A 26,211-nucleotide genomic window follows, 5' to 3' on the forward strand; every position below is an offset into this window, starting at 1 on the left:
CAGGCGGATTCTTAACCACTGTGCCACCAGGGAAGTCCCTGAAATGCTTTTTAGTTACAATTGCTTCACCACAATTTGTAGCAGCGCAAAGTGGTGAGACCACTGCTTTTAGTCACTTTTGCAACTACTCTGCTGTTGTAGTGTGAAAGCAGTTATCTATAAACAAATGAACCTGGCTGTGTTCCAGTAAAACTTCATGGATACTGAAATTGGAATTTCATAGAATTTTCACACGTCATGAAATACTTTTTTTTTTTTTTATTTTTTTGCGGTACGTGGGCCTCTCACTACTGTGGCCTCTCCTGTTGCGGAGCACAGGCTCCGGACGCGCAGGCTCAGTGGCCATGGCTCACCGGCCCAGCCGTTCGGTGGCATGTGGAATCCTCCCGGACCGGGGCACGAACCCGTGTCCCCTGCATCGGCAGGCGGACTCTCAACCACTGCGCCACCAGGGAAGCCCATGAAATACTTTTGATATTTTTCTACCATTAAAAAAAAAATGTAGAAATTTGGGAATTCCCTGATGGTCCGGTGGTTAGGACTCCGCACTTCCACTGCAGGGGCGCCTGGGTTTGATCCCTGGTCGGGGAACTGAGATCCTGCAAACTGAGCGGGCAGCCAAAAAAAAAAAAAAAAAGATAGGAACAGTAGAAACTATTCTTAACTCATAGGTGGTACAAAAACAGGTTGGGCTGTGTGACATCATTTGCTCACCCCCCCAAGCGAAGAAGGCCCTGTATACTGGACACGTTTGGAAGTATCTGTCTTTCTCTCCAAAACCATTCATAGTAATTTCACCAGTCTTAGATTCAGTATTGGTCCCTGGTTCATACTAGGGAAGCTGCTTGGAGCAAGACATTGCACAGTTTTCTGTGGTAAAACACTAAAGGTTTATTTGCCTAGCTGTAATAATCTTATCAATTCCTAGTATTTTTTTCAATGGGGAGTGGATAAGATTAAATTTTGTCATTGGCTACTTTGGGTTAACTTGAATAGAAGACACAGTCCTCTTTTGTTCCTATTTATTTATTCATTCATTTTTGGCTGCGTTGGGTCTTTGTTGCTGCCTGCGGGCTTTTCTCTAGTTGTGGGGCTTGTTGCAGTGCGAGGACTTCTCATTGCGGTGGCTTCTCTTGTTGCGGAGCACGGGCTCTAGGCATGCGGGCTTCAGTAGTTGTGGCTCACGGGCTCTAGAGCACAGGCTCAGTAGTTGGGGCGTGTGGGCTTTGTTGCTCCGCAGCATGTGGGATCTTCCAGACCAGGGCTCGAACCCATGTACCCTGCATTGGAAGGCGGATTCCTAACCACTGTGCCACCAGGGAAGCCCTTTTGTTCACTTTTATTCAACTTGATTTTGAAAGTAGACACATTAGTCCTTAAGTATTGTAGAAGCATCATGTGCCTTGTGGTCTTTTTCTTTTTTTGGCTGTGCAGTGCGGCATGCGGGATCTTAGTTCCCCGACCAGGGATTGAACCTGCGTCCCCTGCATTGAAAGGCGGATTCTTAACAGCTGGACCTCCAGGGAAGTCCCTGCATGGTGGTTTAAAGGATTAGCTTTAACCTCAGGTTCATAGGAGCAGACAAGGTCATCTTTGTGCTTCCTTATCTTATGTATTTCTCAATACAAGATTATCAGGGGTGCTTGAGGTGAGATAAAAAACATTTCAAATCTTTAACTGTAGAAAGTAAAAATGCTTTAACTGTAGGAAGTAAAAACTTAGAATGTTAGTGCTCACTCTTTGGATTTAGGAACTATGTTGTTACGTAAGGTATAGTGTATGGAACGTGGGGGCATTCTGAGCTGCACTCTAGTCTAAGCCACTGCCGTCCTTTTCCTGGATAGTTGTAGGCAATATCTAACAATTTCTTCTGCTCTTGCCCTGTTAAGGTCTGTTCTACACTCAGCAGCCAAGATCCTTTTAGAACGTGATTCTGGTCCTTACTCCTCTGCTCAAAACAGTGCTGTGGCTGCCTACATAACCTGTAGGAAAGCCAAAGCCCTTACGATGGCTTGCAAGGCCCTTTCCATTCACCCATGTCTCTGACCTGATCTTCCAGCTGTTCCCTGGAAACTGTTGGCATTGCAGCCACTCTGTTTTTCTGTCTTCCTTAGATACACCAGGCATGTTCCCTCTGCAGGGCCTTTGCACTTGCTCTTTCCTCTATTTGGTCCCTTTTGCCTTCAGATAAAGTACAGCATACTGTTTCTGTTAATCTTTGCCTTCTCTGACCACAGTACATAAAAGAGTAACTCTTATTCCTCATGTGCTCCCATCTGCCCCTTAGAATGTAAGCTCCAGGAATGAAGAGATATTTTAAAAATTTATTTATTTTTGCCTGTGTTGGGTCTTCGTTGCTGTGCGCCAGCTTTCTCTAGTTGCGGTGAGCGGGGGCTGCTCTTCGTTGTGGTGCGCTGGCTTCTCATTGAGGTGGCTTCTCTTCTCTCGTTGTAGAGCACAGTCTCTGGGCGTGTGGGCTTCAGTAGTTGTGGCACGCACGCTCAGTAGGTGTGGCTTGCGGGCTTAGTTGTTCCAAGGCATGTGGGATCTTCCCGGACCAGGGATGAAACCCATATCTCCTGCATTGGCAGGCAGATTCTTAACCACTGGGCCACCAGGGAAGTCCCTGAGGAGATTTTTAATTGCTGAATCTCTGTTGCCTAAAATAGTGCCTGGCAATGTAGTAGGTACTTAATAAATTTTTTGTTGAAGTAAGTGGACAGTTAAAATGGAAATTGTGTAGAAGGGAAAAAGATATATTGTCGGCAGTGCTGTGGTGTCCTTGCTAATATACTCTGACGAAAGGCAGGTCGGGAGAATGAGGCTGAAAAGCACGCCTATCACTGTCCCGATGACTCAAGCAGGACAAGTTTGGGGGTGCATAAAAATTGGTGGCAGGCGACTTAGGGCTTCAGGTGTCTCCTTGCTGTCATAGAATAACTAAGGGCCAGAGCCTCAGATTTGCTTCTCCACCCATTGCAACAATGGAAAATTGAAGATTTGTTGTGATGAGAAAATTCTTGCCAGTGTCGAAGAGGTTAATTAATAGGGAAGAAACATGATGGGGTAGAAAAAGGAAGATTGTGTGTGTGTGTGTGTGTGTGTTAACTGGCTAGAATTTTAAAGGTGGATGTATTGGAATAGTTCTTTAATCAGTGCATTGTAGAGTAAGCGGTTCCCAGTTTTGTAGCAGTCATCGGGGGTTCCCTCAAGCTGACCGATGTCATGAGCCCCTGTGCCTCTGCAGTTAGAAACAGGGAAAGTTTTGGTTGATGAATTCCCAGAATGACTTGCAAGAATATATGCAAAAGTATTGTGAAAGAATGAGTTTTTGTAAGTGCTGTATTTTTGCTATTTATCAACTAAGCGAATACATACCAACATTGTCATTAATTTGCCAAATGGTCTGACTGAATAGTAATTTCATCTGGATAAGTCTTAGTTTTAACAGTAGGTTTTTGTTGCCTCTTTGTAATGTTAATTACCTGATAACCTTTGGTATAGGTCAAGAGTTTATTGCTTGTGTATTCAGTTTATTCAGTGGACACATATCAGTGTATATAGAGTTTGCAGCCTTGTGAGGTAAGTTGACATATTAACAGACATAATGATATGCGTGTCAGGAGAACCATGTCTAGGGTAACAGAGAAGCAATACCTAACCCAGCCTGGGTGAGCCAGGGACAGCTTGCTGGGGAAGGAGACCCTCGTAAGAATGAGTAGGAGTTTGCTGAGAGGGGAGTTGAGGGCTCCCCACTACTGAGAGACTATAGCTTAAGGAAATGCATTCTCTTCTCTCCTGGCTAAATAGGCAAGGATTCAGCTATGTGCAAACCACAGGTTCAGAGAAAGCTAAGGTGGGTATCCTTGACTGAGTCAATGAATAAGTGAAAAAAGAGAAGATTAATGTCAAGACCGCGTCTTCAGATTATGTAATTTTTAGGTGCCTTCCTACTTTATAGTATTATGAATGAACGAAAAAACTTTAATCTAGGAGTGAGGACGTTAATTACATACTGAGCTTGCTGATCTTGGAACTTTGTTTTCCTGTTTGTTTGGGATAATACTACATTGCTTTGCTATATGGCCATGTTAGTAGTATTTGGATCTGGGAATATTTAAACAACTGGATCTGAAGGGTTTTTTTGTGCTTTGAGGGATGAGTGTGGGGAGTTACTTTAACTTGAAATGTATTTGTTAAATTTAGTTCAGCATACTTGAAAGTTTTTTGTTTCAAGCATCTAATTCTTCTGAAGTTATTCTCCAGGTTGAATTATGGAGTTTGCAAACTAAACTTGTATAATGCAAACCATAGCACCTGAAATATTGCCAGTGAAAGTATCAGGTTACAAGAGGAAGGTTTTAGCTTTCCATACTTTCCAACCTTACTATAGGAGGTTGGGTGGATGAAAATGAGTATGAGAGACCCTCAGGCCAGTATACTTTGGGAGAGAATCCTGTGTCCACTTGGAGTTAATTTGAGGGCTAGAGGAGAGTTTCTGCTTATAGATTCCAAGCATCTGTATTTCAAGATGCAGTCTGCAAGGTTTGGGTAGCTATTTTATCACTGCTTATTTCTTCTCATTCCAGAGTTGTATCCTGACTTTGTAAATTGGAGAAGCCAGCGCGGCACTGCCAGTATTCTTTGAGGTAGTGTCTGTTTGGGGTCTGGTGCAAGTCGAATCATTGTTCAAATAAGGTAAATGCATGGTGGTAAAAGGAACTAATAATAACTTCATTGGCTTACAGAGCCAGTCTTATGTTGTTTATCCAGAAAATTCCTTAATAGAAGTTCTGGGTTCTTATTAAGCAATATTTATCTTTCAGTTTAAAAAACTGAAATAGGCTGATAAAGTAGCCGCTCTCCTCTCTGATTCCATCCCAAGTTGTAGAATCAGCAGTTACTTTCTTATTTTAACTAACTTTTGAGTTTTTAAATAACACATGTTTATTCACTTGGACATACTGAAAAAGATCAGCCATAAACTTGACACATATACAGTCACTGTTAATAGTTCAGTGAACAGTCCCTTGTCATGCATATGTTACTCTGATATGTGTGTATATAATCAAAATTGGAGTTGTGTTTTTTGTCACTTGGTTCTTGTTAACAAGAAAAGTTTTCTCTGTTTGCATTTTTAAATGACTCATGGCATTTCATCATTGGATGTACCATATAATTTATCTAACTAGTTCCTTTTTGGTAAACATTTAGGCTTTTCTCTCATTTTTCCATGTGTTAGGTAACTGTGTGATGGACATGAATAAATTTATGCATACAGTTGATTTCCCCCCATAGTACAGTTTCTTCTCAAATTTTAAAAAACATTCTATATATTTATTTAAACCTTTTTTGTTTTACTTTTTATTAATACATGTACAAAAACCCTATACGTAGTCATGTCAGACCATCAGCTCCACAGGGCTTTTTATGAAAAACAGTCCCTCCCGCCCCTTTTTCAGTCCCTAGAAGCAATCATTTCCAACTCTTTACTGTTTCTTTTGGTATTACCTCTAAAATAATAAGCTTATTTTGCTACTTATAGATTTTTCAGTTTTGGGTATTATCTATTAACTTTCTACTTTGGATAGTGGTAGAATTCTCTGACCACCTCACATGTCCATATTTATTGTCACTCTGGTTGTAATTGAATTTTGGTTAGAGCAGTATTCACTGTTAACAGTATTAAGGTTATGTATAGCTTGTTCACAGACAAATGTCGTATGGTATGGTTAATTTTTTTTTTTCTGTACAACTTTTTGTTTTCTCTGTTGTTAATAATTATCTTTTTCTGGTCTGTTTTGTTTAGTTTCTATGTTCTTATCAGTAATTTCTTTCTAAACTCTACCCAGAAGTGTAAATTCTTCCTCAATACTTTAAGCATTTTGGTTATATTATAAATTTTATCTTAGAGATATATATATATTTTTAAATATTTATTTATTTATTTGCACCTCGTCTTGTGGCAGGCGGGCTCCATAGTTGCGGCTTGAGGGCTCCTTTTAGTTGTGGCTCACCAGCTCCTTAGTTGTGGCATGCGAACACTTAGTAGCGGCATGCATGTGGGATCTAGTTCCCCGACTAGGGATTGAACCCAGGCCCCTTGCATTGGGAGCGCAGGGTCCTAACCACTGCACCACCAGGGAAGTCCCCTTAGAGATATTTTCTAATCTGCTTCATTCTGAACATGTGCTCTAGGCAGCTGGGATGTTGTTATCACAGCATCATCATCCTGAAGATTTTTCCTACATTTTTTTGGTTTTGTTAATGGTAAGAAGAAGGAATCTAACATTTTGTATTAAGTCATTAATCAGTTGTCCCAACTATTCACTAATAGTGTTTTTATTATTGTTGCCTTATTTCATCTTTAAATACTTAGTGATAACAAGCGTTTCTTCTCTCTCCAGACTCAGCAAGCAAAATATAATTGATATTTCCATACTTCTTATTTTTCACCATGTGGAACTATGACAGTTCTTCAAGAGACTTAAGTATTGGAAACTAGAAAACAAAGACTAGAAGGACATGTACATAGGAAGCCAGTTGCATAATTTAAAAAATAAGTATACTGGATTTTCCCCTCTAAGATCCTTTGTCTTTTAAAGCTGCTTTTGATTTTTTTGATTAATTCAGTCAGTAGACGCTTGAGTGCTTGTTACTGTGCCTGTTCTCTGTTGCTAGGGATAACCGGCAATGAGCAAGACAAACAGGACCCCCATTCTTTTTTTTTTTTTTTTTTTTTTTGCTGTACGCTGTTGTGGCCTCTCCCGTTGCGGAGCACAGGCTCTGGACGCACAGGCCCAGCGGCCATGGCTCACAGGCCCAGCCGCTCCGCGGCATGTGGGATCCTCCCGGACCGGGGCACGAACCCGTGTCCCCTGCATCGGCAGGCGGACTCTGAACGACTGCGCCACCAGGGAAGCCCCAGGACCCCCATTCTTGAGGAGCTTACATTCTAGTTTGGGAAGGCAAATACGATAGTTTCATATTTCCTAAGTGTAGGAAAGAAGTTTGACTACAAGATAACAGTGAGGTGTCATTAGGTAGAATGCCAAGGAATAATACCTTTTCGAGTTAGGTGACAAGCTGAGATCTGAAGGATGAGAAAGGAGCCAACCATGCTTTAGACTGCAGAAGGGTGTTTGTTCATGTAGTGAGAACTGCAGGTATAAAGGTGCTGAGACTATAAATGCTTGTAAGTGTTCAAGGAACAGAAAGAAGGCCTTTGTGACTCCGGTAGAGTGATTGATTCGGGAGAGAGTGGTTTGAGATGATGTTGGAAGAGTAGGCAGGATTCAGATCATTTAGAATGTTGAAGTTATGGCAAGCTGGAGCTTTCATATATAAATCTGATGAATTCAGTTTTGTTCCTTTAAAAACAAACAAACAAACAAATACAAGATGTTACAGAAAAGAATCAGACCTATTTGTCTATGTAGTTAATATTGCTGTTCCTTATGAGCCAGAGAGGGGAGTTGCACTGATCATATGTATCTGAACTGAGTTCTGGTTCAGTGTCTGGATCTATCTGCGCTTGGGGTAGTTGAGTGGTCTCTAAATTTAGATAGCTTTGAATAGTGCCTTAATGAATTCGTTTTAGATTTAGAAGCAAAAGGTTGGGTTCTTGATTTCTTTTGTAGACTCAGGTGACTGGTAAGGTCCAGAATGATAGCAGATCCTGAAATTATTTTTGGTTTCTTATGTAGAGTTGTGTGCATATTTAAGACATCTCTTTTTTTTCCCCTTATCTGGTAAAGTGTAGATATAAATGGAAAGACATCAGGTGGTTTTCTCAACAGGAAAGTCTTAGTGGATGAAGACTAGAAACTGCAAAAATAAATGATGAATTTAAAAGTGACTAATATTGGATAAGGTTCAGAACTTGAGCATTTGAAAAGACATAATCATTGTTGTCCTTTAGGACAGTGCTATCCAAGAGAAGTCCAGTGTGAGTCACATGTAATTTCAAATTTCCTAGCATCCACATTAAGAAATAAAAAGAAGCAGATGAAATTTATTTTAATGTAATTTAATATATCCAACACATTCTTATTTCAACATGTAATTAATATTAAAAGTCCTTAATGAAGTATTTTACATTCTGAGTTTTGTACTAAGTCTTTGAAATCCTGTATTTTATACCTACAGCTCATCCCAGTTCAGGCCAGCCACATTTCAGGTGCATGGTAGCTACATGTGTATGGGACACTGCAGCTCTTAGGGTTCATACTTCTGAAGGAATGGATAAATAGATATGATCTAGTTATTGAAAGTTATTGAAAACCCTGCCATGTTGTGAACATCATTCAAAGCAGTGATAGTTTAACAAATAAGGAAATAAATTTAAAAACATATATTTTTCCCTCTTCTAAACCTCTGTGTGATAGACTTGTTTGGGGAAGCTCATTTTATCCCCAAAAGGCTAACGTCTATAAAAGATGTCAAACAACTTATCTCCTAAGAGAGTTGTAAACAGACTTTATGTAGAACAAGCTTTATGTACAACTCCGTGTAAGCAGTGGCTTTCTGTGTATCGATGGTGGGATGAAGAGAGAACACAGTCCTAGTCCTTGGAATCTGTAAAGAATGTCCGTAAACCAGTGGATCGGAATTCCTGTTCTGGTTTCCTGAATAAGAATCTTGATAGATGGACTTTTTAAAAAGCTCTGTAGGTGATTGCAATATATACCACTGGTTCAGCCCAAGGTCTTAGTAATAATAACTTAATTAAAATAGTTGTGTGATGATTGGCTGTTAAACTTAGTTTTTAAAAAGGTTTATCATAATGAGAGCTGGAAGGAAGCCATAGGTGATTAGTTAACATAGCCTGTAGTATCTTTATTAAGTCAGGAAAGCTGAGAGTTCCTCTAAAAAATGGGAAGGATATATTCCCCAATGGTAACACATTTAAAACAGTAACTAAAATTGCTGTCAGCCTACCCTAGGGATATAGGAGAGGAGCCTCTGGGGTGAATCGAAGATTATTTAAGTTGCTGTCTGTGCTGTTCATTCTATTTCTCTAATGATGAAAGGTTAATTGCATAGATGATCCTGAGCCTAATAGACACCCATTGAGCAAATTCTCAGGAGAAGATGCCACAAGTTGCCTACATTGGGAATATTAGATGAGTAAGTTCTAAATGAAAGGCCCCTCAGTTTGCTGTTGATTTTTCCCTGCTACCATCCAGCAGCAAAGGGATTTATTCTACAAAGGTCAGGACCCTAGAATTTGACCTTTTTTTGCTTTTCTGCACCTCTTCAGTGCAACACATGCCAGTTTAGCTAATAAAGTTATAAAACACATTATTGTTCTGTGTAGGAAGCTATCTGATTGCTTACTAATAGCAGGAAAATAGAATCAGTGGTGAAATCTGTTTGCTCTCAGAGAAGTTCCTAAATATCTCCCTCTCACCACTCTAGGGTTGTAGCTAAACATAGCTTAAGGTGTGAAGTCACATGTTGAATGGCAGGCAGTTTACGTACACTTTTTAATTCCTGTGGCGGTCTTATGAGGTGTAGGTCATGTTTGGAAGATTGAGAGAGTAAGTATCTTGTCCAGCTAATGGGTGGAGGAGCCAAGATTTGAACCCAGTTATTTTTTTGGTGCCAAGCCACTACTCACTGCAGAACCTAGCCCAGTATTATAAAGTGACTCTCTAAGGTTCTCTTCCTTTGGGACAGGGCATTTCAGAATGATAATTTGCTTCAGCATATTCCCTCACTTACACACCCACTTTTATATGCCCATCTTGAAATAACATTATATTATGGAAAACACTAAATGAAACCTGGATTCTAGTCCTAGCTGTTTGCTTACTGTGTATTGGGATTATGGATTCTCTTTCCGCTGAGCAGGGATTTCCCAATTATCTATCTACTTTGGTCTTCTCATAATTGTGAGATGTGGGCACCATTACCTTGTCTTTTTTTTTTTGTTTAATAAACTTTTTGTTTGAGAATAAGATTTACAGAAAATTGCAAGGATTGTACAGAATTCCTGTATTAGTTTGCTAGGGCTGCCATAACAAAGTATGACAAACTGGGCGGCTTAAGCAACAGCAGTTTATCACCCCACAGATCTGAAGGCTAGAAGTACAAAAATCAAGAGGTTGGCAGGGGCTTCCCTGGTGGCACAGTGGTTAAGAATCTGCCTGCCAATGCAGGGGACACGGGTTCGAGCCCTGGTCTGGGAAGATCCCACCTGTCGCGGAGCAACTAAGTCCGTGCGCCACAACTGCCAAGCCTGTGCTGTAGAGCTTGCGAGCCACAACTACTGAGCCCATGTGCCACAACTACTGAAGCCCGTGCGCCTAGAGCCCGTGCTCTGCAACAAGAGAAGCCACTGCAGTGAGAAACCCGTGCATTGCAACTAAGAGTAGCCCCCGCTCGCCACAACTAGAGGAAGCGCGCGCACAGCAACGAAGACCCAATGCAACCAAAAACAAAAAATTTATATATATAAAAAAAAAAGAGGTTGGCAGGATTGGTTCCTTCTGAGACCTGTGAGGGAAGGGTCTCTTCCAAGGTCTCGCTCGTCGGCTTGTATTAGATGGCTGTCTTCTATTTCTCTTCATATCGTCTTCTCGCCACATATCTCTGTGTCCAGATTTCCCCTTTTATAAGGATACCAGTCATATCTGTAAAGACCCTGTCTCCAAATGAGGTCACTTTCTGAGGTGCTTGGTGTTAGGACTTCAGTATATACATTTTAGGGTTAGGGAGACACAGTTTAACCTGTAACAGTCCCTATATTCCCTATGCCCAATTTCTTCTATTATTAACATCTTACATTAGAATGGTACATTTGTCACAATTAATGAACCAGTATTGATACACTATTATTAACTAAAGTGTAAGCCCTATTTTTTTTTTTTGTAAGCCCTATTTTTAACACATAAAACTTCAATTCAGGGGGGGAATATGACTTGGAAAAGATTTCAAAATTAGTGACCTCCTTTCTGACTTTAGTACAAGCAAAAGAAAACTTCCCAAGTCACATTATGAGCCTGAAAAGATATTTTCTACCTATAATTACAACAGGATTTTCTTGTTTTCTGCATCCAGCAGAGTACTTAGCATGGAGTAAGTATTCATTAAAATCTGATAGAATGAACAGAAACATGCTCTCGGTACTTGTTGGGCCATGATATTTTTTGTGAGAGTATACTCAACAATAATCTTACCAAAGTAAAGTACAGAGATTGTGAAACCTGCTTTAATGAGAAAGCAAAACTATTTAAAAAATTGTGAAATGATTGTGTATTTACCTTTCCAGTAACCAGCGCTTGGTGCGAAGTCCTATTTATGTTTATGAAGCCCAGTCTACTAAGCTGAAACTTTGTTTGTTTGTTTGTTTGGCTGTGCCAGGTCTTCGTTGCGGCACACGGGATCTTTCTTTTTTTAGTTGTGGCATGTGAACTTTTAGTTGCGGCATGTGGGATCTAGTTCCCTAACTAGGGATTGAACCCAGGCCCCCTGCGTTGGGAGTGTGGAGTCTTAGCCACTGGACAACCAGGGAAGTCCCCTGAAACTTTAGAAGTTAAGTTGTATGTTCGGTATTAACCACCTTTAACAAATGAATAAACTGAAATCTACAAAGACTGTTACTTCCTTAAAGTCCCCCAGAATGCCTTTCTTATTCCAAGTCACTTCCTTTTGCTATTAGATAAACCATATATTTAAAACACGGTGCAGGCAGATGAAGTTGAGTTTACCACCTTCTAGGAGGTATACTTATAATAGAAGAGATAGGTGTGTAAATTTGCTTGCATATATTTTCTTTTACTAGCTTTTTTCAGACTGGTGGCTTGAGACCTAAGTTTATTACTTGTGTGTATTTTTCAGAATTTTCCAGCATTGATTGATTAAATTATGTTGCTTTCTGTGACTATTACATAATATCCCAGCTATCTTAAGATTTTCATATGTTTTTATTTCTGATTGGGGGAGAAACAGCAGTTTGATGGAAAGAATGAATAAAGGGGTTTCCCAGCAAAGGTTTGTCATTTTGATCTTAAATTATTCAATCTTTTCTCTGGTGTTTTTTACAAAAAACAAAACACAAAGAGAAACATTTATGAAACTCTTGTTCCTTTGTGGAAATTAGGCCTGAAATAATTAGTGGCATGCTGTATTCTGTGCCATATGGAAAATAGCTATCTCACTGAATTTTTCCTGCCTTTCCAAGTTACTGAGAAGTAGTGGTCCTGTTCCTTTAAAAAATGAAAGATGGAAGGGGTGGAGTTTGCCATGTCTTTGGGACAGAGAAACTATTCAGTCTCTGAAGAGCCGGAAGGAAATGTGACCTCTTGCTGGCTGTGTGATGGAAAGAAGCTAGCGGCAGTGTCCCTCAGCCTGACGGAGTCTGTTGCAGAGCCCTGACTTGCTCTGGAAACTCTTTTTTCCCAAGTGAGGTTGGTGCTGCCTGAATTTGGTGTAGGTGAACTGCCCCCATGCAAGTGATAGTTTAAGTACAGTCAGCAGGTAAGTAATCAAGTCCCTGGTCAGCTATTTTCAGGCAGATGCACTGGTTTTTATAAAGCGGTAGAATATGTTATGAATCTTAAATGATTTCTTCTACAGTAAATTTCAGAATTGATAGGATGGAAGTGGAGGGATGATTCTTTTTTAAAAGCAAAAAAATTTTTTTTAAAAATAAATTTATTTTTGGCTGTGTCAGGTCTTCATTGCTGTGCACGGGCTTTCTTTAGTTGTGGCGAGCAGAGGCTACTCTTCATTGTGCGCAGGCTTCTCATTGCTGTGGCTTCTCTTGTTGTGGAGCACGGGCTCTAGGCACGCAGGCTCCGGCAGTTGTGGCACGCAGGCTCAGTAGTTGTGGTTTGCGGGCTCTAGAGCGCAGGCTTAGTAGTTGTGGTGCACTTAGTTGCTCCGGCATGTGGGATCTTCCCCAGACCAGGGCTTGAACCCGTGTCCCCTGCATTGGCAGGCAGATTGTTAACCACTGCGCCACCAGGGAAGCCCTAAAAGCAAAAAGTTTAACCCTCGGGCTTCCCTGGTGGCGCAGTGGTTGAGAGTCCGCCTGCCGATGCAGGGGACATGGGTTCGTGCCCCGGTCTGGGAAGATCCCACATGCCGCGGAGCGGCTAGGCCCGTGAGCCATGGCTGCTGAGTCTGCGCGTCCGGAGCCTGTGCTCTGTAATGGGAGAGGCCCACGTACCGCAAAAAAAAAAAAAAAAAAGTTTAACCCTCACCACTTAATTCCATTTTTAGGACATGGCTGAAGTAAGGATGAGGAATCTCCTTCTGTTTGTGTAAACGCTTTAAGTTTTTTTTGCCATTGGTAGAGCTGTTCCAAATCCTCATTTTATTGACGAAAAATAGGCACAGAGAGGTTAAAAACACCTTCAAATAAGGGGTTTTGCGTTTATTAGGAGCATAAGTTTAGTTTTGGTAAATTTCTCTCATTTAAGGTGCCCATTATTTATTTACTTATTTTTAGCTTTTCATTGCTCACCAGTGGCAATGAAGGTCACTTCTGCCCTGATCAGAGGTCCTGATAGGAGAGGGAAGAAAGCAGTTTGCAACAGCCAAACAGGAGGCTAGAATGACATCTGTTATTTATTAGTTGATGACTGGTGCTTGGGCTCTAAAGGAGGGAAGTCAAGAAGACTCTCTCTGAGGTAGGATGGGCACCCTGCTGGTTAGACAGGAGCCCACAGTCCCCACGCCCACCCACAGAATACAGGTATCTGGTGGCTTTTGGAAAAGAACTCTGTCAGAACAGGTCTGTTTCGCATTTGGGAGCCCAAAGCATCCAACATAAGTAGCAATACTGTTAGAAAGGAATTACTTATTTTCCTCAAGTTTGAAGTGATGGCAAAGAGTCCTCATTTTTTCCTGTTTTTGCTGTGCAGTTTATTACGAATTTTCTAAGAGACAAATAACACAGTGCTCCTGTTTGCTGTCCAGAGAAATCAGGGCTGGCAAAGGAAGGACAGAGATTGACTTTTGGAGGACTTGGAATTGAACCTTTGTGGATAAGAGCTGGCTTATCCATCTGGCCAGTACTTCCCACACTGGCAGTATTCTTGACTTAGGGGGAAAAAGCTCTTTTATTATTATAAATTATCCATGTGTATTTTTATGTGAGGCTTGCCATTCCTTAATTGATGTACTTTTAAACTATTGGGTTGGCCAAAAAGTTCGTTCGGTTTTAAGTACACTCTTCATTTTCACCACCAACTTTATCGAAGTTTATTCATTAACTGAACGAATTTTTTGGCCAACCCAATAAATGCTTCAGAGGTTACCCTCAGGGAAGCTTCTTAATACTCACTTAGAAAACACTTAGAAAAATTATCTGTGTCAATGGATAACTAACATGAGTTAGTTTTTTTTACGTAGTGAAAACAGTACACAAGAGTTGGGCCTTTTGTTGCTGTAGTTACTTGACACAAGAACCGAGGCCAAATACTGTTTCTCTGAGGGTGTGGGCTTTATTGGCTTCCCTTCACTCTCCAGTTTTTGAACACAGGGGTCCCTGTGCTGAATTGTTTCTGTGAAGTTTTTGGAGCTGGTTCCTCTGAATTCTTTCCAGCCTGACAACAACCAATAGGAAGAACAATTGAGAATTTGTTTTGTAAACATGTCCATTATTAGCGTAAGTTAACTAAAATATATGCTGTCATTAATAAAAAGGTTATTTTCAGGGAAGTTGATAGTAAGGCTAGGATAAAAGCACACTGGTAAACAAATTCCAGTGTCAGATAATCCCCCAAATGCCAAGTAAACGGTTGAAGTGAGCTCTGAATTTTCACAGTGGCTTCCGGACTCCACAGAGGTAGAAGCTTTAGCTTTTTTTGCTTGCTAACCCCAGAATATAGTTTATGAATGTGTATTTTCTTCCCTCTCTTAATAATTTCTCAGTTGTTATGAAGTAGTCACACTTCTAAAAACAAGTTGCTGAAACAACACACAGTGGGAATGGTATTTTGGACTACTCATGTCCTGTAATTAGGAGGTAGTTTAAGATTGCACTTTGGAATTTACTTTAAATGTGTTTGAACTGAAATCAGTCATTGTTATTTGCTGATAAATGATTCTCCTTTTAGACTTATTTGCAGAGCACACATGGAGAAGCATGTAGAGGTGAGCCTTTTGGGTCCCCTCATTGCATGTCTGGATTTTTTTTTTTTTTTTTTCCCACCGCTCAGCTTGCGGCATCTCAGTTCCCTGACCAGGGATTGAACCCAGTCCTCCGCAGTGAAAGTGCCAAATCCTCACTGCTAGACCACCAGGGAACTCCTGCACGTCTGGATTTTTTAATGGAAGGATTCTCTAATTTTTTTTTATGGAAAAGGTATGGGGAAATTGCTGCAGAGACTGGCTATATCCACCCAGACTTATTAGGATTTTGACCATGAATTGAGCCCACCTGCAAAGAGCTGATAATTTTTTAAGCTGGAAGACGGATGTACTTGGGTTCCTTACACTGTTCTTTTCTACTTTTGTCTATGTTTGAATCAATGCCTCCATAATAAAAACACTAAAAAAAAAAATAGAGCCCAGCTGGCTATAAGGCTGGCCTTTCTTAACCTTCTTTAAAGTCATGAAAGAGGGGAAAAATTCCGTTGTAATAAAGTTTTCCTGAAATGGACTTTGAATAAAGTACAGTTTTATTTATTTAGGGTCTTGTGGAAATTACTAGGCTAGATTTTTAAAATATCTTAGAAGAAAGTAGGTAGATGTTTGATTCCCCATTAAAAGAATTAACACCATTAATGCTATGAATGTCAACAACTTTGTAAAAGACTGTTAGGGGGAAGTCACCTGTAAACTCACTAGCTGAAAATATTTATATGTAAAGTAAGAAGCACATGCTCTTATCCTGTCTGCCCCATTTCATGTCTTTCCCTTCTCCTTCCCCCTTCCTCTTCATGTCTTCCTTTCTGCTCCACAGAGGTAACCACTATTAATAGTTTGCTGCATGTGCTTATGTAGATATGTCTTTTTTTTTTTTTTTTTTTTGCGGTATGTGGACCTCTCACTGATGTGGCCTCTCCCGTTGTGGAGCACAAGCTCCGGACGCGCAGGCTCAGCGGCCATGGCTCACGGGCCCAGCCACTCCATGGCATGTGGGATCTTCCCGGACTGGGGCACGAACCCGTGTCCCCTGCAACGGCAGGCGGACTCTCAACCATTGTGCCACCAGGGAAGCCCAGATATGTTTTATATGTACATCTGTACCTACATATTACTCATTTTAAAAACACGTTCTACCAAATTACATAGAATACAGTGTTCAAAGTTTAAGAATTTTAGTGCTAAACTCCAGAATAGCTGTGGTTTTATAACATAGGCAAGGGCAAAACTTTTATTATATCCTTAAGTTGTTTAAGCAATAAAATTGCCATTCTCCCCAAAGGACCTTCCTCTCCTTTAAGGAGGGTGCTCAGCGCACATGTGGGTATTTGCCTCTGTGAATTTTAAGACCTCAGCAATTAGTGTTATATTTATGGATTTACTTAATAGTTTAAGAGAGCTGCTTAATAGAGTAACTGTCAGGAAGGGGTCTCTGATTTGATTTCTTCAGGGATGTTGAGGGGCGGGGGTGAAGTCTTCGAAAAGTGTTTCCCTAGAGATACCTACAGCTGCTCTTGATTCTGTTTCCCTTTTCCTCCCTCTTTCGCTCAGGAGAGGATAATCTCCAGAGGAAAGCATAAAATAGTAAACGTGTTTAATATTTCACCTGAGTTCTGCTTTCCTGCCCCTAACTATCTAGAGGCACACAGAGCACACAGTCAGGCCCCTCCTTTGCCTGCAGCCCTTTATGAATGGTGAATTTCTTTCTTGGCTGATTTTTGGATCTGTCTCTTCTTCTTTTTTTTTTTTTTTTTTTTTTTTTGCGGTACACGGGCCTGTCACTGCTGTGGCCTCTCCCATTGTGGAGCACAGGCTCCGGACATGCAGGCCCAGCGGCCATGGCTCACAGGCCCAGCCGCTCTGCGGCATATGGGATCTTCCCGGACCGGGGCACGAACCCATGTCCCCTGCATCGGCAGGCGGACTCTCAACCACTGCGCCACCAGGGAAGCCCTGTCTCTTCTTTATTTCAGTCATTTTGTTCACCAAGAATTTTCTGCTTCTTGCCTTCAGTGACTCTTGAGAGCAGGGCTGTCTTGACTGGGCTTGCTGGCGGTGGAGTTTCACTCTAACCTGGCACTGCTAAATGAAGTGTGTCTCCCTAACATTGAGATGAGTTTGGCCTTCTCTGCCTTTGAGGAAAATGTACAAGGAATACGAATGAGCTCAACTTTTAGTTTAGCTGTAGTGATTAGGACTGTGATACGTACTTAATTTTATTCTTGGATTGTATTGTTAATATCTGGTGAACTAATCTTTTATTATTTCTGCTTGTGTGATGAAGAGAAAGTGTGAAAGAGCCTGTTCATTAGCACATACCAAGTGTCCATTCTGTGGCTAAGCACTGTGCATAAAATGGAGAAAAATCAGACGTGATCTCTTACCAGGCAATTTTGTCGCTTCCTGGGTTTGGTATCCTGAATTGTTAAATTTATTTGGTTAGCACTCTTGTGTTACCCAACAGTTACCAAATATAGTGCCATCTGATCTGGAAAAGTATGCTGTCCTCTTGGCAGAGCAGAGACAACAGTCCTGGGGCCTGGGCAAGGGACAGGGAGTGCAGGCCTACATGGGGTCAGTCCTCAGAGACTCTTCCTCTTCTATTAAGGTTATGTTAGGGATCCATAAACAGGGAAAAGACCAATTTTAAGACCTATTTTAAAAACAGGTGTTAAATGGTAGCTGTTGAAAATCAAATAATGTAATACAGTAGAATAAAGGACCAAAGCTACTTGATCATCTCAATAAATACAGTAAAAAAAAATCCAACATATTTTCATAATAAAAATATTAAACCAACTAGGAATAGAAGGGAACTTCTTCAGTCTGATATTAAACATCTGTGAAAAACCTACAGGTATCATTGTACTTAAAGGTGGAAGGAAGACTGAATGTTTTCACCCTAAGTTCAGGGACAAGAGAAGAATGTCCACTTCTGTCATTTCTATTCAGCATTGTACCAGATGTTCTAGTCAGGGCAGTTAGGCAAGAAAATGAAATAAAAGCCATCTAACTTGGCAAGGAAGAAGTAAAACTATCTTTTTGGCAGGTGATATGATCTTATGTAGAAAATCTTAAGGAATCCACTGAAAACTATTAGAACTATTAAATGAATTCAGTAATGTTACAGGATACAAGATGAATATACAAGAATGAATTGTATTTCTCTGGGACTTCCTCGTGGTGCAGTGGTTAAGAATCGCGTGCCAATGCAGGGGACACGGGCTCACTCCCTGGTCCGGGAAGATTCCCACATGCTGTGGAGCAACTAAGCCCGTGCACCACAACTACTGAGCCCATGTGCCACAACTACTGAAGCTTGTGTGCCCTGGAGCCTGTGTGCCACAACTACTGAACCCGAGTGCTACACCTACTGAAGCCTGTGCGCCTAGGGCCCATGCTCTGCAACAAGAGAAGCTCCTGCTTGCCGCAACTAGAGAAAGCCTGCGTGCAGCAACAGAGACCCGACGCAGCCAAAAATAAATAAAATTATTTTAAAGAAAGAATGAACTGTATTTCTATACACCAGCAGTGAGCAATCAAAATGACATAGAAAAACAGTTCATTTCCAGTAGCATCAAAAAGAGCAAAATACTTAGGAATGAATTTAACAAAATGAGCACAAAATTTGTACTCTGAAAACTACAAAACACTGTGGAAAGACGTCCCATGTTCATGGGTTGGAAGACTTAATGTTAAGATGGCAGTTTTCTCCAAATTGATCTACAGATTCAACACAATTTTTGTCAAAATCCCAGCTGGCTTTTTTGCAGAAATTGATGTGCTGAATCTAAAATTCATATGAGGGACTTCCCTGGTGGCGCAGTGGTTAATACGAGTCCTCCTGCCAATGCAGGGGACATGGGTTCGAGCCCTGGTTCAGGAGGATCCCACATGCCGCGGAGCAACTAAGCCTGTGTGCCACAACTACTGAGCCTGCGCTCTAGAGCCTGCAAGCCACAGCTACTGAGCCCTTGTGCCACAGCTACTGAAGCCCGTGCGCCTAGAGCCCGTGCTGCGCAACAAGAGAAGCCACCACAATGAGAAGCCCGCGCACCGCAACAAAGAGTAGCCCCTGCTCACCGCCACTAGAGAAGGCCCGCGTGCAGCAACGAAGACCCAGTGCAACCATAAATAAATAATTAATTAAAAAAAATAAAATTCATATGAAAATGTAGGGGACTCAGAATAGCCAAAATTGTCTTTGAGCAGGAGGAAGTTGAAAAACCTACACTTTCTGATTTCAGAATGTACTACAAGGCTACAGTAATCAAACTGTGGTTTTGGCATAAGCATAGACATACAGATCAATGGAATAAAATTGAGAATACAGAAATAAACCCTCACGTTTATGGTCAGTTGATTTTTTTTTTTTTTGACCAAGATGCCAAGACATTTCAGTAGGATAAGACTAGTCTTTTCAACAGATGGTACTAGGACATCTGGATATCCACATGCAAAAGAATGGAGTTGGACCCTTACCTCGCACTATAACATAAAATTTAAATCAAAATGGATCATGGACCTAAATGCAAGAACTAAAACTATAAAATTCTTAGAAGAAAACCTAGGAATAAATCTTCGTGACCGTGGGCAAACCCTTCTTAGATATGACAGCAAAAGCACAAGGAACAAAAGAATAAGATAAATCAGACTTTATAAAAAAAACTAACAAAATCCCTTTTCTTTAAAGGTCAGAGTCAAGAAAATGGAAGAACAACCTACAAATTGGGAGAAACTTCTTGCAAAGTATATGTCTAATAAGGGATCTATATCCATAATTTAGAAAGCCTTACGACTCAAAAAGACAAATAATTCAACTTAAAAATGGACAAAGGATCTGAATTGATATTTCTCTAAGATACACAAATAGCCAATAAACATATGAAAAGATTGTCAACACGGTTAGTCATTAGGGAATTACAAATCAAAACCATAATGAGGGACTTCCTTGGTGGTCCAGTGGTTAAGACCCTGCGCTCCCAGTGCAGGGGGCCCAGGTTCCATCCCTGGTCAGGGAGCTAGATCCTGCATGCTGCAACTAACAGCCCTTGTGCCGCAACTAAGACCTGGCGCAGCCAAATAAATATTAAACAAAAAACCATAGGGCTTCCCTGGTGGCGCAGTGGTGGAGAGTCCGCCTGCCGATGCAGGGGACACGTTCCTGTCCCGGTCCGGGAAGATCCCACATGCCGCGGAGCGGCTGGGCCCGTGAGCCATGGCCGCTGAGCCTGCGCGTCAGGAGCCTGTGCTCCGCAACCGGAGAGGCCACAACAGTGAGAGGCCCGCGTACCACAAAAAAACAAAAAAAACACCATAATGAGATACCACTTCACACACACTAGGATGGCTATAATAAAAAAGACAATAATAAAGTGTTGGAGATGTAGAGAAATTGGAACCCTCTTACACTGCTGGTGGGAAAGTAAAATGGTGTAGCTGCTTTGGAATATAGTCTGGCAGTACCCTACAAAGTTAAGCATAGAATTACCATGTGACTGAGCAATACCACTCGTAGGTATGTACCCAAGAGAAATAAGAATAAATAAAGTAAATAAATATTATTTTAAAAAGAAGAAGGTGATCTACTGTTATTATTTAAAAGAAAACAAAAGAACTTCCCAGCCAAGCTGTAACAGTTTTCAAAGAAACATTCAGCCTTGCGTTGTCCTGGTGGAAGATTACGCGTTTTCTTTTGACTAATTCTGGATGTTTTTTGTTGAGTGCTGCTTTCAGTTGGTCTAATTGGGAGCAGTACTTGTTGGAATTAATCATTTAGTTTTCTGGGACTTCCCTGGCGGTCCAGTGGTTAAGACTCCACCCTTCCAATGCAAGGGGCACGGGTTCAGTTCCTGGTCGGGGAACTAAGATCCCACGTGCCATGAGGTGCAGCCAAAAAAAGTATTTATTTTATTTTTAAATTTTTGGCTGCATCGGGTCTTTTGTTGTGGTGCACGGGCTTCTCTCTGGTTCTGGTGCGGGCTCAAGTAGTTGTGGCATGTGGGCTCACTTGCCCCACGGCATGTGGGATCTTAGATCACTGACCAGGGATCGAACCCATATACCCTGCATTGGAAGGCAGATTCTTTACCACTGAACCACCAGGGAAGTCCTCAAAAAAGTGTTTAAAACAAAAATCGTTTGGTGTTCCAGAAGGAGCTCATAATAGAGGATTCCCTTCCAATCCCACCATATACACAACATCACCTTCTTTGGATGAAGACTGGCCTTTGGTGTGGTTGGTGGTAGTTCATTTCGCTTGCCCCACAGTCTCTTCCATTCCACATTATTGTACAGTATCCACTTTTCATCGCCCGTCATAATTTGTTTTAAAAATGGAATCTTTTCGTTATGTTTAAGTAGAGAATTGCATGAGGAAATATGGTTAAGAAGGTTTTTTTCGCTTAACTTACGTGGAACCCAAACATCAAAGCGATTAACGTAACCAAGCCGGTGCAGATGATTTTCAGCACTTGATTTGGATATTTTGAGTATGTCGGCTATCTCCCTCGTGGTATAACGTTGATTGTTCTCAGTTAATGTCTCGATTTGATTGCTTTCCACTTCAACTGGTCTACCCAACTGGAGCATCGTCCAGCAGGAAATCTCCAGCACAAAACTTCGCAAACCACTTTTGACATGTTCGATTAGTCACAGCACCCTTTCCATACACTGTGCAAATCTTTTTTGCGTTTCAGTTATGTTTTTACCTTTCTTGAAATAATAAAGCATAAGATGCTGAAAATATTGCTTTTTTTCTTCCATCTTCAATATTAAAATGGCTACACAAAAGTTCACCAATTTTGATAATTTTTTTTTTTAATGCACACTGATATGACAGCTGTCACATGCAGTCTAACAGGATTGTCCTGAATGAAGTTAAAGACAACTACGTGGGGCTTTCCTGGTGGCGCGGTGGTTGAGAGTCTGCCTGCCGATGCAGGGGACACGGGTTCGTGCCCCGGTCTGGAAGGATCCCACATGCCGCGGAGCGGCTGGGCCCGTGGGCCATGGCCACTGGGCCTGCGCGTCCGGAGCCTGTGCTCCGCAACAGGAGAGGCCGCAATAGTGAGAGGCCCGCGTAACGCAAAAAAAAAAAAAAAAAAAGACAACTACGTGCTACTAGAGCCATCTTTCGGAAAAAAACGAACGAACTTTTTGGCTAACCCAATAGAAGGATCTTTGATGAACGTATTCTAAAATACAGAGCAAGAGAAGCTAGACATTCTTTTTTTTCTTTTTTTTGGGGGGGGGTACGCGGGCCTCTCACTGTTGTGGCCTCTCTGTTGCGGAGCACAGGCTCCGGACGCGCAGGCTCAGCGGCCATGGCTCACGGGCCTAGCCGCTCCGTGGCATGTGGGATCTTCCCGGACCGGGGCACAAACCCGTGTCCCCTGCAGGTGGACTCTCAACCACTGCACCACCAGGGAAGCCCGGGCTAGACATTCTTAAATAGTAAGTCCATCAAATCAGGGTAGCTGAGTTGTCCTCCTTGAAGAAATGATGAGTCCTGGTTTTTCAGGATAGTCCCAATTTATTGATAAAGTCTTGTTCCCCATTGTCAAGCCAAATATCCTGGAAACCTTAAATTGCTAGATACAAATGTCACACCCCCACCCCTAGCCTGTCTCAGCCAGAGCAGGGCAGTAGTCTTTTACTGGACTATATACACTGTATGTTAACTTTTATTTTATTTTATTTTCATTATTATTATTTTTTTTTGCGTTATGCGGGCCTCTCACTGTTGTGGCCTCTCCCGTTGCGGAGCACAGGCTCCAGACGTGCAGGCTCAGCAGCCATGGCTCACGGGCCCGGCCACTCCGCGGCATGTGGGATCCTCCCAGACCGGGGCACGAACCCGTGTCCCCTGCATCGGCAGGCGGACTCTCAACCACTGCGCCACCAGGGAAGCCCTATGTTAACTTTTAGATTTGAACTCTGTGGTCCCCCTACTTCTAGGTGGATATTTTTTCTTTAAGTAATTGTTTCAGGGAATTCTTTGGTGGTCCAGTGGTTAGGACTCCATGCTTTCACTGCCGAGGGCCCGGATTCAGTCCCTGGTCAGGGAACTAAGGTCCCACGAGCTGCGAGGTATGGCCTAAATAAATAAATATATGTATGTATGTATGTTATAGTCATTAAATCATAGCCTTTTTTTCCTCTGAACTACAAGAAGACGCAAATTCCCATGCTTCATTTTCCCCGTCAGTTTTCATTCATTACTAAAATTTGTGTGTTTATAAAATCATGTCATAGATGTTATACATTTCAGTATGTCAGTGTATCTTATGGAATTTTACATCTTAAATTAGGGACTTGCCTAAAAGGATTCTAAGTCTTATGGTGAGATTTTTGCATTTTTTTTTGGAAGGCTATTTCTTGGGAAGATTTCCATAGTTGATTGTTCTTATCCATTGTTTTGACTATTAGTGTTTTTTTTTTTTATTTTTCATTTTTTTAAATTAAATTTTATTGGCGTATAGGTGCTTTACACTGTTGTGTTAGTTTCTGCTGTGCAGCATACTGAATCAGTTATACGTATACATATATACACTCTTTTTTAGATTTCCTTCCCATTTAGGTCACCATTTAGTTAACCTTTAGAGGGTGGTGTTTAGTGATCCTGTCCTGAAATTCTCTAGGCTTAGATCTTATTTGGGTCCTGTAACCCAAATTAAACAGATTAAAATAACTGTTGGTCCTTTGTAACACTCCTTCTTCCTTGAATTAGTCATGAGTCCTTGGAGTAAGAATTAGTGATGAAAGTTTCATGATGTTAATATATTCTAATAATGTAAGAAAATAAGATAGAGGCAACTCTTATATACACTACTGAATGTAAAATAGTTAGCTAGTGGGAAGCAGCAGCATAGCACAGGGAGATCAGCTCAGTGCTTTGTGATGACCTAGTGGGGTGGGATAGGGAGGGTCAGAGGGAGGCTCAGGGGAGAGGGGATATGGGGATATATGTATGCATGTGGCTGATTCATTTTGGTGTACAACAGAAACTAACACAGTATCGTGAAGGAATTATACTCCAATAAAGATCTTTTTTTTTTTTAAAAAAAAGGCAACTCTGTATGCTTCATTGCTGCAGGGAAACAGGTGGTGCTAGAGAAAGAGGTTGGTGCTTAAAAGAATGCCTAGTACTTTGTTTGGTTTTTAAATTGGTTATGATGTGGATATTGAAGTGAGAGTTAAAACCATGAGAAATGCTGTGATTATGCTCTTTAAGGTGCATAAGATTCTTGAGAAATTTGAATATCCTGTGAGATAGTAAGTTTGATATTAATGGAAATGAGAAAAGGAAAAAAAAAAATGGTTTACTCAGCAAAACCCTGTACAGATACTAAGTTACAGCAGTGGAGTCATTCAAAACAGTTAGGTGTAGATATCCAGAGATCAGACTGTTCACCATATGCAATAGTTCCCTGGCCCAACTCAATTCCTGTGTCCTTTCATGGGTTCAGAGAGCTTTAAAGGACTTAGTTTTGAATTGGTTTTATGTATTAGGAAGGCTGTGGATGTGTTTTGTGTGTGTGTGTGTGTGTGTGTGTGTGTGTGTGTTTTGTGGGTGTGTTTTATGTTGTTTTGTTTTCAGGTTATAGTATGTTTGCCTTAAAAGTTTTATTTGCTTGATTAGTAGTAAGTCCTCTTTCTATGAAAGAAAATAAACAGTAACATCTTTTTTTTATTTCTCTCTTTATTAACTTTTTTTTTTAACATCTTTATTGGGGTATAATTGCTTTACAATGGTGTGTTAGTTTCTGCTTTATAACAAAGTGAATCAGTTATACAAATACATATGTTCCCATATCTCTTCCCTCTTGCGTCTCCCTCCCTCCCACCCTCCCCATCCCACCCCTCCAGGCGGTCACAGAGCACAGAGCCGATATCCCTGTGCCATGCGGCTGCTTCCCACTAGCTATCTACCTTACGTTTGTTAGTGTGTATATGTCCATGACTCTCTCTCGCCCTGTCACAGCTCACCCTTCCCCCTCCCCATATCCTCAAGTCCATTCTCCAGTAGGTCTGTGTCTTTATTCCTGTCTTACCCCTCGGTTCTTCATGACATTTTTTTTTCTTCTTAAATTCCATATATATGTGTTAGCGTACGGTATTTGTCTTTTTCTTTCTGACTTACTTCACTCTGGAGAAAAGGGAACACTCTTGCACTGCTGGTGGGAATGTGAATTGGTTCAGCCACTATGGAGAACAGTATGGAGGTTCCTTAAAAAACTACAAATAAAACTACCATATGACCCAACAGTCACATCTTAACGGAAGATCCGAACGAACTTTTTGGCCAACCCAGTAGCTTGACCATTTAGGGCTGCCAAGGTTGGAGCCCCAGGGCAGCCCATTGAGAAGCTGTATTTGGCACTACTTAGTTTTAGGAGCTCAGTCTCCTGCCAAATGTAACCTATCCACAGCGTTCCAAACATGGGGCAAACAGTATTAAATTTAACTACCGAAGTGTTTCTTCTGGTGAATTCAGCAAGACACCTACCATGTGCCAAGCACAATGCTGGCATAGTCACTAGGGACACTAAGAAGAAACTTAACAATCTGGAGTGAGAAGGGGAGAGGAGTAATTGAATTCTTTCTTATCTTTGAGAGTCTTTGATTTAGAGAAGCTTGCTTTGGCCCTCGCTGCCAATATTATTCTTGTTGCTTGGAGTTGAAAAATAAGATCTGTATTTTTAATGACATAAAAGCCATGTAATTATATACCTTAAGGCCTTTGTTTTGTTTTACGTTAAAATGTATCTGCTCTTGCAAGGACGAGTGGCTTGGTGGAGAAGGCTTGGGCTTTAAAAAGGGTGGTGGGTCTGGAAATTACCCTCTCACGTGGCTCTGCAGAAGAGTTTAAAAATGAACCCTTCCTCCAAGTGACAGAATTATATCTGAAACCATTTCAGAAGGCTGTTTGAAATTCTACACTTGGGTTTTAAATAAAAAGGGGGGAGGGTAGAACAACAGTAGTATAAATACAAGATGGAGGAGGAGGATATCTTGCAGCTGAAGAAGGGTTTATGAGAAAGGATTTGAGGGCTTAGTAACTCATCTCACTCTGAATCAACATGTGGTGTGGCTGCCAGAAAGAGA

General features: G+C 41.2%; 1 protein-coding gene across 4 annotated transcripts in view; it reads left to right on the plus strand.

Annotated features, from left to right (window-relative positions):
- THRAP3 (thyroid hormone receptor associated protein 3) overlaps positions 1 to 26,211 on the plus strand; it is a 77,078-nt gene that overhangs the window by 26,077 nt on the left and 24,790 nt on the right. For 2 of the 4 annotated variants that reach the window (XM_079899112.1, XM_079899113.1), the window contains exon 2: positions 4,590 to 4,698. The exons of 1 other annotated variant lie outside the window; for it this stretch is intronic. The gene's annotated coding sequence lies outside the window, so the exon portion shown is untranslated. The remainder of the gene's footprint in view (positions 1 to 4,589; positions 4,699 to 26,211) is intronic. One more of the 4 variants, XM_079899114.1, reaches the window with a different exon arrangement.

The sequence above is a fragment of the Stenella coeruleoalba genome (genome assembly GCF_951394435.1).
Source record: "Stenella coeruleoalba genome assembly, chromosome: 1".
In the NCBI taxonomy this organism is placed as follows: domain Eukaryota; kingdom Metazoa; phylum Chordata; class Mammalia; order Artiodactyla; family Delphinidae; genus Stenella; species Stenella coeruleoalba.